Source organism: Drosophila navojoa, chromosome 2 (assembly GCF_054131105.1).
Source record: "Drosophila navojoa isolate 15081-1374.11 chromosome 2, UAZ_NAV_1.0, whole genome shotgun sequence".
NCBI lineage: Eukaryota > Metazoa > Arthropoda > Insecta > Diptera > Drosophilidae > Drosophila > Drosophila navojoa.
Window position 1 is genome coordinate 4413347 of NC_142890.1, and position 18559 is coordinate 4431905.

At 36.4% G+C, this 18559-nt stretch overlaps 2 protein-coding genes across 4 annotated transcripts in view; one reads left to right on the forward strand and one right to left on the reverse strand.

Annotated features, from left to right (window-relative positions):
- qin (tudor domain-containing protein qin) overlaps positions 1-18559 on the forward strand; it is a 70583-nt gene that overhangs the window by 14103 nt on the left and 37921 nt on the right. The gene's annotated exons all lie outside the window — the stretch shown is intronic.
- The window catches only part of LOC115562175 (uncharacterized), a 32388-nt gene that overhangs the window by 12092 nt on the left and 1737 nt on the right, over positions 1-18559 (reverse strand). The gene's annotated exons all lie outside the window — the stretch shown is intronic.

Genomic DNA, 18559 nt, shown 5'->3' on the forward strand with positions numbered 1-18559 from the left:
CTGGTTCGAGTATATATTCGAGTAGTTCATTTGAACCAGTGTCCTCTAGTAAATGCTGTATTTCAACTGAAATAGTTTCATAAGCTCACCAAAATTAACTAAAATTTGTTCAACTGTACTAGTTCGTAATATTTGGGATTATTGCAAGGCATATCTTTACCAAATATAAGTACTAATAGTACTAATTCATCTTCTGAAACTATCGATTCAATGAATTGCTCACTGTTCCATCTCTAGTCAGGCTTCTTTATGTATCGTAGGCAGCCGTGTCCTGGGCGGCATATGTTGCAAACTTGAACAAACTTGCAACTTGCAATTGGCAGCCATGACAACCAACGGCAACGGCAATCTCTAGACGACAGTCGTACAATAAGTGTCCGAAAGTACGAGCCAAATCGGAGCTCTGGGGTAGATAATTTGCATTGGAGCGCAGCGCGGGCAGCTTAAGTGGCCAAACAGTCTGGCCGGCAATGTGGACGGACGGCGGACGGCCAGGCAGGTCTTGCCTTGGTCTGTTTGGTTCGTGCCACAACACATGAACTGGCTGTGTGACATGTGGTGTTGAGTGTGCACCCACAGTCTCAGCTGGCTGCAAGCCAACTACCTGAATTTGGTCATATTCCGACTTAATTTCTATCAAAATGTTTAGAGCTGGGTCTTTAGAGCCTTTTCTAGTTGACGTAGTTGTAGTTGCAGTTGTTGTTGTTGTTGTTGTTGTTGTTGTTGTTGCTTCGTTAGCTCGGGTTTTTGTTGCCTGTGTTTTATGTGCGGCGTGTGTGCTGGGTTTTTATTTTACGAGTCTTTTGGCCAAGTGCTCGCTCTCTCTGCTGCAGCTGCATGTGTGGCACAACTCGGCTTTTCGTTTAGTTTAAGCATCGCTCGTACACCTGTGCGTATGCGTAATGCAATTTTGAATTAATTAATATGTGCATGTGTGAGTGCGTGTGCCTGTGTGTGTGTGTGTGTGTGCCTGTGGCACTAAAATGTTGTGCATTGGCTCATCTATTTTGCCCCCCTCTCTCTCTCTCTCTCTCTAATTGGCTGCTTTCAAATTAATTTCCAGGCAACGTGATACATCATCTCTGCAACGCATCTTTGTTGTTATTGCAACGGCTTATTAAACAAGCCTCATATCATCCAACTCCTTCTCCTGCTCCTCCTGCTCCTCCTCTGCCAATCCAACTGCAGTGCATTGTGTTTGCTGAAAGTTGCCTGGCAACTTCCGTTCACTTTTCTCTATCTCATCTTTTTGCAGCTTGACAAATCTTTTTTACTGCTGTCCCCCCATTGCAGCATTGCAGTTCAACAATTGAATGAAATTTCGGTTTCAATTCGATTGGTTTGGCTTGACTGAACAGCTGGCTTGGATAATTGAATTTGAATTACCAAAGCGCCTCTAATTAAAATACAATTATAGATAGATGGGAAACTGGTTCAATTGATTTTCAAGTCAACCAACTATAAAGTTAATCGCTTCCGTTAGTGAACTGAAAGAAACAAGGGCTTCTGTTGATATATTTATATAAGTGAAAGAAGCATCTTCAGATAATGATATATGTATAAACAGATAATGATATATGTATATAAATTTATATCAATAAATATGTGTAGATTTATTCCTTCTTAATGAGCTGCTTGTAAACAATTTTATAAATATAAATTTTCACACGCTTTTCACAATCTCAATGTAGGCGACTTGCACGCGTTTTTCTAGCGTTTAAAAACGCGCCCCTTAACGATTGTCTACAAGGTGTGGCAGGAACATGCAAAATTTAGCATATAGTTGCCCAAATGAACTGCTCATGTGTACAACACTTGTTGGCCAACACACACACACACACACGTACACCCACTCACACATACACACACACACACATACATTCTAATAGAGTGCGTCCGCAAATTCAATTAGGCGCACAAAAACAAATAAACGAAGCCAAATACAAATAACAAAAAATAAAAGAAGAAGAAAAATATAGGCTGGTGGGAGGCCACGCAGTTAGAGTTTGGATATTGTTAGCATTTGTGCGCCATGTTCATTGTTGGCATTTTGCATTTTTGGCCGCGACAAGTTGAGTCTGGTTTATGGCTAAAACACATTAAGCGAACCGCATCAAAACATTTTTGGCCGCAGCAGCCCAACTCCTGGCGCAGAGCAACGCTGAAGCGCTCCAATAATGCGAGCATGGAGTCTCCACGCATCATCCGTGCTTAGTTGCACTACGCATGCCGCCAGATACATATACAGATGCACATTCAGATACAGCTAACTGTAGCTATTTGCTATTTGCCAAACACTTTTGCATAACATTTGCCAATGCTTTGCATTCGGCGCTTCTTATTTGCTGCAATTTTGATGCAATTTTTGAATACGTCAGGTGCGCAACCATTACCTATTACCCCCGCCTGACTCGCCGACCCCCTCTTATCCAAATACCCGCTAGGCGCTCATTTCCCCCAGTGCTAGTCCAGCCTGGTCAGGGTTAATGGGCAAGCGTACTCCGAGCCGCAGGCAAAACATTTCACGCTTTTTCGACATTTCTGGCGCATAATTTGATTAGATTTCGATACGTCGCGCAAATTGTTTTGCCTCGATTGCCTCGACATCGAAATGGGGTCTGAGCATTGCGTATTGGCTACCAACTGGTGGGTAGCCGGGGCTTTGGGGTGCTGGGCCTGCTGTTGGCATTTGGACTGCATTTGCGGGCAATTGTATGAGATACACTTGGCAGAGCATATGACAGTTTTGACATGGAATGTTTTGAGAATGGATATGGAATATGATATGTATGGGGATATTACATGATAAGGGATATACAGATTATTATCAAGTTGCTGGTTGTATGATAAAACATTCAAGGCAACGATTGCTAAAGAGATTTGTTACTTGACATGAATCATATGAATCATATCATATCATATTTAAGTAATTTTTGTGGTATTAAAAATAAATTCTAGGATTTTATACTAACTATCTGTCAATCAAGGACGTTCCTTTACTATTTTTGGTTTCTTAATATATTAATGAAAGTTAATTTAAGAACTTGCTATGTTTCAATATACTTTTCTTGACTTGCTGATTCATACTGATATCATACCTACCTGCCTACCTTCTCCAGACTATACTGCTTTTAATATTTACCAAGTTACCCTTTCAATCTGTTTGTTTAAATGAAAATTAAACTAAGTTATAAAGCTTAGATTGCTCAGGTTCTTAAGTTAAAAGAGAGTTGTATGGTTCTAATACATATCTCTAGTGTTTCATTTGTATGTGCTATTTACTAATTAATTTCAACCCAATCGAAATTCAATTTCTTTCTACATTTTGCTTCCTAGATTTACTTAACAAATATTTCTAGTATCTTCACAAAAAATCTTTTCAACTTCCATCTATTTACTATACCACATATCTGACATGTTCTCTTATTACAATTATCTTCACAAAAAATCTTTTCAACTTCCATCTATTTACTATACCACATATCTGATATGTTCACTAAAAACATTATCTTCTCTTATTACTTACAGCCATATAACGGCCATTAACAATTTATAAACCAGCTCACGTTTAAGCTTCAAGATCAAAGTCTTGATCTACGTCAGCATTTTGGCCAGCATACGAGCCGTTGAGCCCGCCTATCTCTTAACTCTAGTTCGTACATCTGGCACACGTTGGAAGTGTATTTAATTGTCGCCATTTCACTTTCGTCACTTTCAAATTTGATTTGATTTTGGCCAATGTTTTGTGGCATTTTCGCATGCCTCGGTCGCTTGTGCCGGCTCGCTCGCTTTTCACAAATGCAATTAAATGCAAATTTATTGCGTAAATATTTACTTGAGCGTAAATGAATTTTAATTTTGTCATCGCAACGCAACGATTTGTGTGTTTTCGGACACATTTTTGTGAGCCCCGGCCGTAGGGGTCGACGTACCCATTCTCGATAGATACTAAATACCCAAACTTGGCTAACAATTTACCACTGAAAATTATAATAGCCAGACGTCACAGATTTGTCGACATTGTTTTATTTTATTTTTGAGTCTGTTTCTGCTTGTTTTTCTTATTTTTTGTTGTTTTTGTTATCCATTTATGGCGCAAATTGTGCATTGGCTACAATTTTACCAACAGTTTCTTCAATTACCCGGTGAAACACCAAGTTGATCGCCCCTTTCCCCCTCCGCTGATCTTCAATTTGAATTGCAGCCTGTCGGCCGCTTGCGCAGGCGCCGTGCCACGGCACCCGACTCTTGTCTACAGGCTAATTACAGTGTCCGTATAAATGCAATAAGCTCGGCTCACAAAATATTAGCCAGCTCTGAAGTGCGAAAAGTTGCGCGAGTTCAGCTCAGCGCACATAGATTAGTTTAAACTACGACGCCGTGGGGTCAGCGTAGTTCGTTTCTGAAAATTGCTAATCATCATTTGCCGCATTTACATAAGAGAGGACTATGGCTTGAGTTGAATCTAAATAGCAGCGTGCTCGCATAATTACATTGTTTAAAGGCATTTAGTAGGTGGCTTATGATACGATATTATCGGAAAGCCAAATTTTGGCATAAGCCTAAATTTGAAACATGCAACAATAGAAAGTTATATTTATTTTTTAGTGAAAGTTATATCAAATAATATTTGGGTTAAGCTTATTTGAAATATACAATATGTTTAACAAAATATATAATTTATTCATATATAATAAGCCATATGCATTCATGATATCTTCATTATATATTTAATCAAATATTGATGAACTTTGCGTAGTTAAATTTTTTATTTATATTTTTTTTTGTGCTAATGTACGTCTTTGATCTGAGCTTAAGATGTTTTAGAATTTAATAACTGTGCTGAGAAATTTCTGAATACTTTATCTGCCTTTTGTACATATATTTCGAAATTCTATCTATTGCAATACATAAACCCATAGACTTTCTAATATGCTTTTCACAACTATAAAAATACTTGAACAAATGCATAAATAATTAACTAATTATTATATATTTTGTTGCGTCGTAGCTTATTATAGACACGCATTAGTACAAGCAAACATATTAATCGCTGATAAAAATAAAAATAAAATTGATTTAATACAAATATTTCCCAAAGACCGACTTCACATCTATGATTAAAGTTGAACTGTTCGATTAACAAAAGGCGGAACGTATATTTTATTCACATTCCTCTTACTTTTTCATATAAAATTTAGAGAATGCTTTAATCATTTCACATATGATCACCTCACATTCAATAATATATTTGGCATTTTGTTTATGATAAAAGAACCAGCCATGTTTAAACTCGGGTAATTCCCACACAAATACCTGTTTGATATATTACGAAGAGTAAGAACACTTAATTGAGCTTAATAATTCACAACTGCCAATTCTAAAGTCATTCTGTCCTTGACTACTTGCCTAACAGAGAAAGAAAAAAAAATACAGAGAAAAAAATCAATTAATAATTATTCCAGTTGTCTTGCGATGCGACAAGCATCCGTTTTCAGTTAAGTCCATATGTGAGCCAAGTTATGCTTTGCACTTAGCTAGCGATTGTTTTGCTGTGCTCGAACAATTACACTTTTGGCTAAGTAAGGGGAAAAAAGTATAGCAAAAAAATATGTTCAATTGTTGGCTGATTTCCACGTTTTCCACTGGAAAAAAGTGAATGGGTTGATTTTGTTTTTATTTTATTTTCGGACTGTAGCATTTAGCTTCGGTTTGCAAATGTCGCAATGGCTTGCCATTGCACCAAACTCTTCAGGTCCAGGCCTGACAGCCGTCTATTAGAGCAACGCAGCTAATCAAATTGCGTTCATCAAAGTCACTAGCGACGGCTGTGCGAGGCTGGGGCAGAGGGCGAGGCTGGCACGTTGTCAACTTTAGAATTGGTACGATTTCTTGTCAATAGCGCATGGCGTGGTGAATGAGCTCAATTTGTTGGAAGTTCGAGCGACTTCCAGTTGTCTAACTGCCCGGGTCTGATTGGTTGACGTTTCTATGACGTTTGTTTTCAGTTGTCTATTGCTAAATTTCCATGGAAATCGAATAGATCATAGACAACGTATTGTATGTAAAGTACAATATATAATTAATTCTAGTTGATCATTTTGCGTTATCAGTTTCAACAACTAAGGGTGATACTTGAAGAGCACAAATTCGATAACTCTTTTATATGATTGGAGCGTATTTTCGATAGGTTTCTAAATATTAAAAATTCAACAGAAACTCATTTATTACGATTATAACTTATAATCTATAAACGGTTATGTTTTTTTTTTTTTTTTTTTTTTATTTTATTTTTTTTTTTATTAAACGATGATAGATTAATACGTTTTATAAAATTTCAATAAATATTGATTAATGCGTTTTAATATCTAATATCGATAAATATTTAATATAGACAAATTGATATTGATATTTAATATGTTGATCAATTTTAATATTTCTTTAATTATTTAAAAATTCTATAAATATTTTATTTGATATTTAATCGTTTAAAATGTTCGATATTTCTTAAGATATATATATATTTATTTTCCAAATGTTATGGGAACTAAAATTTGGTTTGGTTTGCACGAATTAAGAATTTTGATCAATATCGAGTTGCTAAAAGACATCAACTATCTATATACTGACCAACTATCTATAGGTTAACCTTAGCGAGGTTTAGTCACAGTTCGCTCAAACTTTTCCCCAGGGTACTTTCGAGTCGTTTTCTTCGCGTCTTATCAGCTTCCGCTAATTGCATGCAAATGAAATGTGGTTTCATTCGTGCATTGCTTTGCGGCCCTTTGTTACACTTTCTGACCGCCGCGGTAAAGCGTTTAAGGCATTTGCATTTTCTTCGAAAGCTGTCTGCATTTGTGCAGGTGCATCTCATTATGATGGGGCTTTGCATTTCATGGCCAGTTGATCCGTAAGTGAGATAAAAACTTCCAAATATTTACATAAGTGCTTCCTGCAAATCTGTTAACAAAATGATTTCCTCAACTGCAGTGAGTAGTTAGTTAGTTGTCTTTCATGACTCATGACTCATGACCAGTTGCTGCATTCAATTTGTCTCACACTCGGTTTTTGGTCTCTCACTTTTTTGGCTCGGTTTTGGGCGGGTTGACCCAAACGTTTGACCCGCTGCCATGCAGCGCCCACGGGACGTATGAGCAATCAGTAATCGTGGCCAGGCACGATTTGTGGTTGTGGTTGGTTGCTAAGAAAATGCGGCTTAATTTATGAACTAATTCCAGCTATAAATCTAGGCATACAATTACTGTTGTAATATCGATTTGCCGGCACATTCATATAGTCCGGCCCTCTGCCCTCACTGCAGGCCGCAATTATATAATCGAAATTTTCCAATGCCATTGAATACTGATTACGCAAATTAAATGTAATTTATTTATTTATTTATTTCATTGTTGCGGCAAAGTAAAAGCAACTTGAAGTCAGTCCGAATGGGATTTTTATCAGTCGAGGCGCAGCCAAGCCAAACAAATTTGAATATAATTTAGTTTACAGCCCCAAACGAAAAAAAAGAAGCGAAATGGAAAAACATTGCACAAAAATTGAGACGCAACGCTGCAAAACTTTGTTTTATTGCGGCTCTGATCGATTTGTAGCGCGCCACGAAAATCGATCGAGGCAAGAGATCGTCTAGATATTTGTGCAAATGGCCACATCAAGGTCGACTGCCAGCTGCCAGCTGACGGCTGGCCATAATTTGTGCGGCAGCTCCGGCTCGAGCTGTTGCGGCTGCACGATCTAAGACACCAGAGCTTTATGATACAAAGTCTATAAAAGAGAAAAAAATCAGAATTGACTTCGTTTGCTAGTTCGCTAGCAGATATATATGCAGTGCATATTAGTGATATGTATCAGACGAGTTGTTTTTGTCATGTAGAGCTGGTCTCCAGTTTCGTTTGGGTTTAATCAGCATGTTAAATCCAAGAGCAACAAATACACTTAGGATTGGCTTGTAAAAACACAAGCTATAAATGAATCTTTAATGGGTATTTAGCGGAATTTTAATGACTTGAATTCATACTGCTTTGATAAGCATAAAAATTGTAGAGCTCTGTATGTTATATAATGGAACCTTTTAGTTACAAAAATCTAATAGCTATGAAAATTATAGATAAAAGTTTTAACTGAATCATTTGCATAGCACTTTGTTTTGGGTACAAGAGAGCATAAAGTTAAGCGGCTTTAATTTTATATTTTATGCTGATTAATTGAAAATGTCTATTAATATTAATAGCGTATTAAAGGAGTGTAGGAATTCACTTTGAATACATCAAAAAAATGTATATGAATATAGTAAAGGGTAACTCTAGTTGCCATGCTGCACTCGGAGTAATTGAAAAACGTTCACAGCAAAAACTCGACTTATGATTTGTTATTTTTGCTGCTTAGAGAAACGTGTATTAATTGTTGGGGTCATTTGCTGAATGCAGAGGTTAATTTTGTTCTCATTGGACCAATGCATGGGCGCATGGCGAGGTCAGTTGGTTTGTTTGTCAATGCGCTCACTGAATGGCAATTAATGCACAAGCCCATTGTTTAGTCGCTGCCTGTCGGCAAATGGAAATGCTTAGAATTAATCGTCGATTGTCCAGCCGTTGCTTGGGGCTTGTCTGATTGATATACATGCAGAGACAATATAAGGCACAAAATGTTGCTAATTCGATCGTCATAGTCACGTTTCCAGGGGGGGGCCAATGAAAAGCATAACTAATCACAGCTCCAACAAGCGTTGCTAAGGTCTTAATCAAAACGTGCTCCGTTCCGGCTAAGGGCAAAGCCAAATATTTACTGTTGGTGCTCAGGTAAACGTAAATGATTAATAAAAACAACGCGCAGATCTCTAGCCATTTCTTTTCTGGGCGTAACGAACTGCAGCTCTCCTAATTAACCCAAATTTTTGATTATTTCGGGCCAGTTGCTTGTGGTTCACAGACTTAACAAATAGATGCGGAAATTAATAAGAGTATTATACTATATACATAGTTTATATGTTATTTAATAATATGAGCCATCTATCACTTTGATTTATTAATTTTTTGTTTTCACTGTATCTCCCTTTTCGTATTTTGCATAATGTGTTATTATTAATTACGAATTAAGTGGAATTATGAAATTAAAAAAATGATCCATTCCATATTGCAATAAATATGGTAAAATCAATAATATTTGTAATTTAGTTATAGAAGCTGTAGTAATAAAATACTTTTCTAGTCTCGTCTAACAAAATCTGGCATAATTATTTATCGAATCTATCTCTAAATTTTTTGCATTAATCTGCCTTAGTTAAAATAAATTATATTTCCATATTCACTCATGTGAAGGTTATAAAATTCATATGTGATACACATTCTAACCGAAATGCTTTCAATATTTTGTCAAGGTGCTTAGTCAATGTGAAAATTTAGGCAAATTCAAGGTGTTGCATTCAACTATTCATCCGCCCATCCATGGCTAGCTATTAGTTTTTCTTATCGCGCAGGCAATCTAAGAATATATTAAACATATCTCTTAATCAAATTATGTAACTTTTCTCACATACATTTTCTTGATTTTAAATAGTTTTTTGATTATTAATCGTCTAACAATTTCCTCAATCTGTCAAATGCTTCATTTGCTACGAAATTACTTAAAGTATGAATCGTGCTTGATAGGCTTTTCCGATAGAAATCAATTTTGTTGCTGTGGGCAGCGAGAGGAAGCAATTAGCAATGAAGTAATTTTTAGTTAAACATCAACTTTTCGTATACGCATTTAATTTAATCATTTGGAATTATGAATGCGCCGCTCACTTAACGGTTAAGTGCATGCTGTTGCAAATTACAAGTTTTGGGGGCGCAATTATGAAGTCGGCGTCTTTAATTGTGGCCCCGGCAAGGTCGACTCCGTCGACTAACTAACTAACTGACCCGCACAACAAATTGACCCTATGCACTCTCAGCGAAAGGCTCAATTGACAATGATGAGAATTTTGTTCAGTTTTCGATATACTCTCTCGTGACAGAGCTTCATAACGTTGGTCGATCATATGGGTCGCATGGTTGGCGAGGTCTTCGACCCGCTAGACCCATTCGTCTCTAAGCGAACAAGTTTTTTCAAATTACCGTCATGGAAATTTGCATAGATTGCGATTGGCGCGGCTTCTGTTGAAGACTAAGTGGATGGGTTAAATATAAATAAATCATTATATTTATTTTAGGATTTTTTTTACTCTTATTTTAATTTGTAATGAAAATTCAATGAAAAATTAAGTTGTAGTCTATAGAGTTTTTATTGTTTTTTATACGAAATCTTGATCCCACGTGGCTTTGGCAATGATTTCTTAAAGCAGTTTTATCATATGTGTATATACATATATAGTATTGTATAAATTAGGAGATATATTGTTCTGAATATATTAAAATGGTATGTAAAATAGAAATCCTTTTGTCCTTTATATGAAGTCAATTTATTTCCTAGCCTTTGGCTTCTTTGAAAAATATTAAATGTACTTTCAAGAGCATTAAAGTCCCAATATATTTTAAAAATGAGTTGCAAATGTTTTTCTGAGGCTACCAAAGAACAGAAAATCCTTTATTAAAAGTCAAGTCTTTTGCCTTTACTTTTAAGAGTATTTCAAATTTGTAATTTTTCAAGTTTTTCTCTCAATTTTGTCAAAATCTAAACAATTCTCACAATTCAAAAAATGTGTAAAATTATTTTTGAAATCTTTTGCTAATAGCTGACTTGAAAAGCAAAAGTATGTGCCGCACTTTAATTGAAGTTGCATTTAAAAGTCGCTCTTAATTGTAATTCGTGCGGCTATGGGCCAAGCTCTGTGTTTTTTTTGGCGTTAGCCAGGTTGGCATGTGTCAGACGTTCGCCTACGCTGTCGTTGTCGCTGTTGGCCGTAAATGCCGCCCCTAATTTATGGTCTAGTAAACGCTATTATGTGGCTTAGAATCGGAGTGCTTAATTGTTCGTTCGGTCGAGATCATTGGCTTCAGATTGTGGTTTGGCCTCAAGCCAAAAACTAAGCAAAATAAATAAATAAAAAAAATTTAGTAAAAGTGCTTTAGTTTAGCAAGTGATGGACTAACAGTTACCCAGCATATAGGATGAAGGTGGGCATATAGAGTCGATGTGTGATCTAATCGCTTAATAGGTATCTATGTTCATGATAAGTTTGTCTTATGTGTGGGGTATTCGATAATCTATATAATTTATCGATAGGACCACGTCTCCTGCTGCCTTTCACATACATTTGCCCGAAATCAGCATACCCTGCCTAAAACCCTTTTCAATGTACAACAAAAAATGCAAATAACAATGTCGCCATCTTTACGAGCTAATTAATTGTTTAACTATTTTTTGCATTAGGTGTTGAGCATCATGTTGTCAAGTTGGCAACTTTGTTGCCAATTTTTTCACGATTTATTGCCGTTGATTAAGAACCAATACTGTTTGCTGTTGTTGACCTGCCGGCGGCTGCCCAAAATCGGTAATAAAAGTTACGCAATCCATGTCGAAATCATTCATGACTCAAGACTTCCCAGTTTTTGGGTTTTGTTTGTGGATATAATTAACATAAACGAGCCGACCTTCAGTTGTAACTGTATTTTAGCAAGCATTTATCATAAATACATTTCATTCAGTCAAACATAATTGTCTGAAATTTATGTTAATGTCAAGAAACAAAACACAATTGTTTCAGTTCAACTAATAAGCCCACTCCTCCTGAGAGCCGTTATAGTTTTTGCCCGAAAGTCTAACCTCAGGGGTCAGACATGGCACAGGCTTTTAACGGCGCTTAAGTTTAAGCATAAATTAATCTGCGGCACGGCTGGCGTCTCGTTGATTTATGAAGAGCTCGTCTGTAGAGTCGCAATGAACCTTGACAACAACAACAACAACAACAGTAACACTAACTATGAATTAGTTTATGCAATCGATCAATAATCAGCTAAACATAGTGAATCAACATTTTCGATTGCAACCGTTGATATCTTCTGTTTTATGTTAATTTGTAGATACATTTGTGTTATTTTGAGCACTTAACATAAACACAAACTTCGAGCTAATTATAGCCTTAATAATTTGATAAATTATATGAAGGAGTTGTGTTAACTAGAACTCCCTAGGCAATCCAATGGCAAACTAAATGAGGTATTTAATTTAAAATGAAAATATGCATATGGGGTACCAGTTTTCATCTTATTAAAAATAAAAAAATAAAAATTAATTTAATTAAGTTTTCTTTGCCTTATTCTCTGTTATCGTCCCTATCTCTCTTGTTTTAACAATCTTTTGCGCACCTACTCAATCTATTCAATATATTTCTATTCTTATTTCTCTTCAATTTACTCTAGTGTTCTCTATATACCATACGTCTCTCTCTCTCTCTCTCTCTCTCTCTCTCTCTCTACTCTTTAACCATTTTCACTTTTTATGTTTGCTTCTCATCTCTCTTTCAGTCCCTCTCTCATCTCTCTTTCAGTCTCTCTCTCTCATCTCTCTTTCAGTCTCTCTCTCTCTCTCTCTCTCTTTCTCTCTCTCTCTCTCTTTCTCTCTCTCTCTCTCTTTCTCTCTCTCTCTCTCTCTCTCTCTCTCTCTCTCTCTCTCTCTCTCTCTCTATCTCCCATTTTCTCGCTACCCTAGGAAAACCGCAATTACAAAGGGGAATAACATTTCAAGTTCGCGACTCTGCTTAGTGAATAGAGTTATCAAAGCATAATTGCACGTCTAATAATGCAATAATAATAATAATTTTTAATACCCATATGGCCTATCGTCTCTGAATCGCATCACTGATGGCCGCTCGTTTAATGCATTCGTGAGTGAACAATTTCAATTATGCCTTTTGTGCAATTCGATGAGCGAGTCGTCGTGGCACGAGTGCGAAGTGAATGGGATTTTGAGCAGCTGCCAACGTTTGGCGATCGTTCAGTAAACCCGCTGTCACATGCATACATACATATATCTCTGTATATAGCTGAGATATAAGCCGATCTACGAGTTAGCCGAAAGTCACATCGGCAGCTTTAGCAACTTTCCCTTTGGGTTAGGATCTTATGTCACTTTGTAGTTAATTAAATAATTAATGATATCACTTCTAGGCGTTGTCAACACAGCTAATATTTTCACAGCAATAGCAGCAGCAGCAACAGCAACAGCAATAACAATAACAATGAGCAATTATGTCATGTTGTCATCTAAATTTCAGTCCGCTCACTGGGCCCTAACCGTGCCATAAAGGCCTACGGACGGAGTTACGCACGAGCCAAACGCCTAAGTCTTAAGTAAAATGCTGTATATGAAAGCGTCGCACTTTAAGCCAAATAAAAGCAACAACAATAATAATAATAATAATGATAACAACAACAACAACTACAATGGAATACCTTACCAAATGCAGCGTTTTGTTTGGGTTACCATTACACATTGTCTACCCATTTAACAAAGCAACTCTCTGCACTGTTTAATAATAAGCCAAGTTAACAAAAAAAAAACAACAAAACAGAGGCAGAGAGATGCAAAGCCAAAAAGATAATGGACATGACTAGCAGATACCCTGTATAGCAACTTTCGCTGGAGTTAAATGTTGAAATATGTTTTTTTTTTGTTCAATTGGGAAAATATTTTGGAAGCCATTAGATATACAGAGAAATTACCATTTATGCTAAATGTAAAAAATAATGCCTTGTCATTTCCATAAAATTTCTCTGTAATTATATGAGGATTATAATCACATTACGTGATAAGCCCAAGGATCGATATTAAACGAGAATTTATATTATATATAAAGAGATATAAATTCTTACAAGAATCGATAATAATCGATTATCTGTGTTATAGGAGTCTTACACAGAGAGATTAGAATAAAATATGCTATTGTATGAAATCAACCTTAATGCATTGCACACTCTCAATGCGTAAAGGGTATTTAAAAACAACTAAATTCATATATATAAAAGTGTAACCGTATCATGTGTTGACATTTTTTTTTTCGGCTTTATTTGGCCAACGTCGTCATGTGGTTGTTATTGCCAAAATCAAAAGTACGCCGTGTAATGACTGTAAAAATATTCACACACCTCAGCGGGCGCATAGACATCATCTGCTCATGCAATTGTTGTTAGCCCAGTTTTCAATTGTTGTTGTTGTTGTTGTTGTTTAGCGGCGCATGAAATATATATGTATATGTACATATATACACTAATATTGGTAGAGTCTATTAATTATGCAGCGCGCATATGTGAAGCAATTTGTATTCATTTGAGATGAATATTCTTTATTAGTTTGACGGCAACTAATGAGACATTTCCAGTTATTGGGGCTTTGCATAACCTTACTCTTAAGAATTTGTGAAAATTAACTCTAAATATTTGGCATTATTTTGAAACGCAACACCCAGAAGTGACTAAACTGAATTGAATTATACTGCGATATATGTTAAATAGTTTTATTGACTGAACTGAACTGAACGCTCTGCGGCTTGACATTGGTCACATCTTGTTGAGCTTTCACTATTTGGAGCCAGTTCAGCAAACCCGTTAAGACAAAAACTGGTTTAAATCTTTTGGTTATCTTGGCTGTTCTATGATACTAACTCTAAAAGAGTTTCGATAGTTTCGTTTAGTTCCTACTCATAGAATACCATTGATAGGCGCCGCTCTTAATACATTTACGATAAACAAAAAACTTGAAACAAATGTTTGGGGGCTGCGCTAATGAAGCTTAAATCTTTGTAGATGTTATCTATAGTGATAAAAACCCTTTACTATCGAGAGTATTACATTGGATACTAGCCATCATTAAGTGTCAAATGATGGGGTTTTGTTTTTCGTAAAATCTCTTAGTCATTTTTCCTTCAAATCGATAACTATTCTTTCTTTTATCGATGACTGGGAAGTAACATGAATTATCTATAAGATATCTCAGTCTGTGTAGGGTATATACGACTTCGTTCTGCTCTCGTTTTGCTTTCATTTGAATTTTGATTGAAGAAAATTCATGTATGAAGCGCTCTTTCCCTTAACTCTCTTTGGCTTTTCTTTTTCTTTATGTAATGCATCGATTACTATTGTTGTTGTTGCCTATGATTATGACATATTTCGTTCGATTTCTCAACAATTCACAGCAACAAAATTAAATCACATTCTTTAACATATAAGAGTCAAACGATTATAAACCCTAATAAAAAGAATTTCCAATTAAAATATTATGCTAATATGTAGAATGGCATAAAAATGTATTTTAGCTCCGGGTTTATGCACCTGCTGGGCACTCGAAATAGCCGAAAACTAGTTTAGAGCCTAAGTCTTGTCTTCCGCCTGCTTAAGTAAAGCACTTGATCTGCAAAATGGACTTGCCAATTGCGTTGCCAAATTATTAACTGCTTTTGGCTGAAAATTGTGCAAATTTGCCAAAGGCCACAAAGCAATCAAAGCACGAATGCAAATGAAAAGTCCAGTTCGAATGAAAGCCGCGTGGCAAAAAGTAAAACGAGAGAGAGAGAGAGAGAGAGAGAGAGAGAGAGAGAGAGAGAGAGAAATAAGTGTTGCAATGCGCCGCGTGAAATTGTGAAATTCCCCTCTAGGATTAATAGTTAAGCCAACTGGCTTTGGCTTTGGCTTTACTCCACACATAAAAAATAAAATGAGAAACTGTTTTACATATGTGTATTTAAGGAAAATTGAATGCATAAATTAGCTGCTGGACAGGAAGCGTGAAGCAATCCGATTGGAAAAGCCGTAACAGCATTGAACTTGAAAAGCGGCTGAAAGCAAAAGTTGCACAACTCGTTTTAGGATCCAACTCAATCTGGCGAAAATTATGCTATTAATTGGGTTAAAAATGCGCGTAATATCCGTTTTGAGTCGACGAATCATCGCCTTTTGGTATTCACAGAGAGTGCAGACAATTTATGCATTTAAGTAAAAGTGTAATGTCACGTATTCGTCTAGCAATGCTTTCCATCAGTTTAAGATCGCATTATATCAATTATCCAATTGCTAATCAAATTCACGTACGATGCTGACCCGCGCACTCAGTGAAATTTCGAATTGAGAAACTCGCGAGCGCCGTTGAAATCATTTCAAAGTCATTGACACAGGCTGCAGCAAGCCGAGGCGTTTCCGTTTAACTACCTCGCCAGATACAATTTTTTCCTTCTGTCTGATTTGCTGCTGTAAGCTCTTAAAATCGTAAGGGGCGGTCAGGGTTTTAGGTGAAGGTATGTGCAGTTATCTTCAATCCTAAAAGAGACTTACTAACCCATAACCCTCTTCTGAAAATCGGTAACATTTTGATAGCTAATATCGATATAAGAACTTCAGTAAAGCATATCTGGGAGATTTTTAAAGTAAGAATTACCAAATTTTATATATAGGTACAGCAATAGGTATACAAAAATATCGAGTATTCCAAATTTTTGTTACTTCTTCCAATATAAATTCGATAAACAATATTTATTTTGATGTTATTTTACTATCCTTGATCCTATCTAAATATATATATTATATGTTACAGCAGCTTAGGGTATCTGTTAGTCGAGCACACGCTCCTTGAGCACTTTTACCTCTTTTTTTTTTCAGTGATTTCGGCAAACATTTTTACTTTTTCTTTTCACTAGCGGTCGAGTTGTGTTTGTCCACGCGCGGCAAGTGAAAAATCTTGTTTTAACTGAATGCTGAGGCCTAAGCGTTGCAGCATTTTCCATGCAGCTGCCCCCAGGTGGGCGTTGCTGGCACGTTGACTACATGGCTAGTTGTTGGCAATCGTTTGCCACCTGAAGACCATTATTTCAAGTTTGGTGGGCAAAAAATTAAAAAAAAAATATATATATATATATATATATATATATATATATATATATATATATATATATATATATATATATGTATATATATATATATATATTTTGTGCATACATATATATATATATATATATATATATATATATATATATATATATATATATATGTATGCACAAAATTTGTTGATTATCACGAAAGCCAAAAAGTTGACAAACTCAAATTGTGAAGTAAAATTACGAGAGATTTACAGTTCACGGTAATTAGTGAACGTGATCGTGAACGTGAATTTGTTTGTTTGCTTTTTGCCATAATCTATTTAGGAAGTTATTAACATAATGTCAAGGGAAAGCGTTTCCAGTTTAGTTTGCTAATAAATTTTATCTAACATGTGTTTTTTTTTTTTTGTATGGAAAATGTATTTAAACCAAAGTTATTGCAATCCAACAGGTTAACTGTAATTATTTCAAGTAATCCATCTTCAGGTTTTACGCAAACATTAAACTGACTAGAGCCCAAGTTAAGTGAAGAGAGGCTTAGAGAGGCTTAGCGAAGTGAATGCAAGTGTTGAAATATTTGAGGATTAGTTTAGTTAATTAAACGTATGTTTGGAAATTTACGCAAATTAGTGGAAATGTGAATGATTTTAGTCCATATTTAAAATATGACATATTGAACGTATATAAGACAAATATTTATTACTTAAAGAGCTAATATTGTCAATCAATGTATCAAGAATAAGATTGTTCTAATTTATATATAGTTTGATTGTTTTTATATCAAGCTAAATTATTATAAATTTCAATAATTCTATTAACTTTTCACACGCACAGACCACAGATCAGTGATCTGAGATCACCCGCTTCCTGCTGCCCTCTTCTATATATAAACCCGCAAATATCATGCACTAATCCATGCACATAGATTTACACACACACAATTGCAGTTGATACCACTGCTTGGGATATTTCGCAAGTGCTTGACAGCTGCTGCTGTATTATTTTGTTTTGTTTGAGCAGCTCTCCTTACTTCATATCAGTGAGCTCAGCTCAACTCCTGCCGCCCTGCTTAACATATCAATGGCAGCTATACCCAGAAAACTCCCACGAAAGCGCATTCCATGCGCTAACGAGCCGCATAAATTAGCTGCATATTTTGCAGTTGCAAATGCAGTGCACACAAAATGTTGCACGTTTGCCCCGAGACAAACGCGAAAACTCACACCGCACCGCAGATATTCAGACAGCACACCTAGACAGGTAAAAATGCGACGCTGTAATTCGTTGGCTGTCAATGGAATATGATGAATCCTATTTAAGGTCCACAGCTTCATGGACGTCCATTGCACATTGCTCAATCGTGCAACGCTAAACGAATCAAATGCCACTATGCGCACGTATTTGGGATATTTATCATTTCGACTAGATCCGGTATTAGCGGCCGCTTATACATAATTTTCAAAATGCGACCGGCGACCGGTGACCAGCTCCTGGCAATTATTCAATGGTTGGACAATCGCGCATCGCTTCGCTCTGATTTTGTTGACATTTCGTAATGTCCTCGCCAATCCCTGGGGCCAGCGCGCGAACTCGTCTGTTGTCAGCCGCTGCCTGTCGTCCCCCCTGGGGGATTGCATAATTTTAGCCAATATTTACCGACATTTGCGACCTTGCTCCCGTTGAAGCACCCGAGCTAACCAGCTTCAGCGGCACTGAAAGCGCCAGAAGCAACAGCAACGGCGGCCCGGTGGCAAG